The sequence below is a fragment of the Lathyrus oleraceus genome, chromosome 4, assembly GCF_024323335.1.
Source record: "Lathyrus oleraceus cultivar Zhongwan6 chromosome 4, CAAS_Psat_ZW6_1.0, whole genome shotgun sequence".
In the NCBI taxonomy this organism is placed as follows: domain Eukaryota; kingdom Viridiplantae; phylum Streptophyta; class Magnoliopsida; order Fabales; family Fabaceae; genus Lathyrus; species Lathyrus oleraceus.
Window position 1 is genome coordinate 107736738 of NC_066582.1, and position 2267 is coordinate 107739004.

The 2267-nt window shown below is 36.5% G+C and overlaps 1 pseudogene; it reads left to right on the forward strand.

Moving 5' to 3' along the window:
• The first annotated feature begins 204 nt into the window (after positions 1-204).
• LOC127076998 (uncharacterized) lies at positions 205-304 on the forward strand (annotated as a pseudogene).
• Positions 305-2267: the final 1963 nt, after the last annotated feature.

Sequence of the window (2267 nt, forward strand, 5' to 3'; positions counted from 1 at the left end):
TACATGCCACTTTTCGTTTGAGGTTTTTCTACCATTGTTCGGTCGCTTCCCCACTGATAATGGTTTTGGGCCATGCTTTCGATAAGTTGATAAGCATCGGCATAAGGTTTATCCATAAGCGCACCACCTGCGGCGGCGTCTATTGTTAATCTTGTGTTGTACAAGAGACCATTATAGAAGGTATGAATTACTAACCAGTCCTCTAAACCATGGTGTGGACAAAGTCTCATCATGTGTTTGTATCTTTCCCATGCTTCGAAAAGAGACTCGTTATCTTTCTGTTTAAATCCATTTATCTGGGCTTTCAACATAGCTGTTTTGCTTGGAGGAAAATATCGAGCAAGAAAGACTTTCTTCAACTCATTCCATGTTGTGACTGAGTTGGAAGGAAGAGACTGAAGCCATCTTCTAGCTTTATCTCTTAACGAGAAAGGAAAAAGACGAAGTCGAATTGCCTCTGAAGTGACACCATTAGCTTTAACAGTATCAGCGTATTGGACAAATACGGATAAATGAAGGTTTGGATCCTCGGTAGGATTTCCAGAGAATTGGTTCTGTTGCACTGCCTGTAGCAGCGAAGGCTTAAGTTCGAAGTTGTTTGCTTCGATTGCGGGTGGAGCAATACTCGAATGCGGCTCATCTTGTGATGGAGCGGCGTAATCTCGAAGAGCACGAGCTGGTTCTTCCATCTCGGGTATCGGTGAAGGAAGAAGATTTTTGAGGTCAGGCACTTCGATAGGAGGGAGATTGTTTGCAGCACGATATTCCCGAATTCGTCGTAAGACTCGGAGATATAGTTCAATGTCGTTGATTCGTAAGTAAAACGGCTCGCCTTGTGAGCGAGTGTGTGGCATACAAATCAACGAAAGAAGAACAAATAAAAATTGCCTTAGTCTCTACAGCGTAACAGAAGAATTACGATATCGACTAAATAAAAGTCCCCGGCAACAGCGCCAAAAACTTGATCGCGACTTTATGAGTCGAATTGGGGTACTAACTGCAAGTGCACAGTTCTATCGCGTAGTTTTAAAAGATATCGATCCCACAGGGACTTATGAATCGATATACCATTTTCTAAGGTTACTTCGTAAAGCTAAGGTGGATGATACTTTGATTGTTTGGGGGAAAAGTAAAACTAAAACTAGATCTAAATTAAATATCAATTAAGCGGATATCGGTATGTAGTTCGTCGTAATTAGGGAATCAAATCTTCGTTGGTTTCTTGGTTTTAAAATAAATCTTTTCAGTAGACACTATTGATTAAAAGCCTTTTCTCAAACTCTCGCTCTGTTGAATAGACCATGACTTTATATTAACGTAGCTGTCACTTATTAGTTAAGTCCAAAATCACTTTTTGAAAACAATAGAATCTATAGAAACTCTTTTTATTAAAATAATAACCGTTTAAACACCCTCGTCTCAAACTCTCGCTCTGTTGACTTAGATTATATAATTAAACTTAAATGCTTAATTCTCGTCCTCACATTTAACCTTTAAAAATACTTTTTGAAAAAGATTAGAATTTAATTAACTCTAAAAATTGCTTTCGCCCTGATTTAGAATTAATGTCCAATTTACACTGTCCAGTTAAAAACTCAAACTTTCGCTCTATTGCTTTTAACTTCTTTATGTCTTTTACTCTCGTACAAAAACTTTGGGATTAACCCTGTAAATTGAGGCCATAAAAAGAGTGACTTTATTTTTAAATGAAATTAAACCAACTTAGTTTCGATTCCTTCATTCCGCTTACTTTACATACCGATATCTAAATTAATTTGCCGGACATGCTAAACAGGTCTAAACAATTATCATGCTTAAATAAAACCATATCAGGAAAACAATATAAATAAACAGTAATGCAGGACATATATAAATTAAAACAATAAATTAAAGAACCTGAATAATTAATAGCAATCTTGAACACTCCACCATAGGCCGGTTGGATTTGTTCTTGAATTCTTCAATCGGACAGGAAAATAAAAGCGAAGGAATAAAATTCTAGGATCTAACGTAAGGTTAGATCCAGTAAAAGATACACAATAGTTTCCGGTGTAGAAACTATTGTGTGAAAAATTAATTTAGTGCTTAAAAGATTGACTGGAAAAGAAAATAAAAATTGCAAATAAAGTAGAAAGCTGTAGAAAAGTAATGCTGTAAAATATGCTTGCACGGCGGAAAGAGACGGAGACTTTCAGGGTTGGCTAAAAGCAACTATTTATATTAGTCTACTTTGTAACGGTTTCCAAAAGTCCTTTCCGTAAAATGGT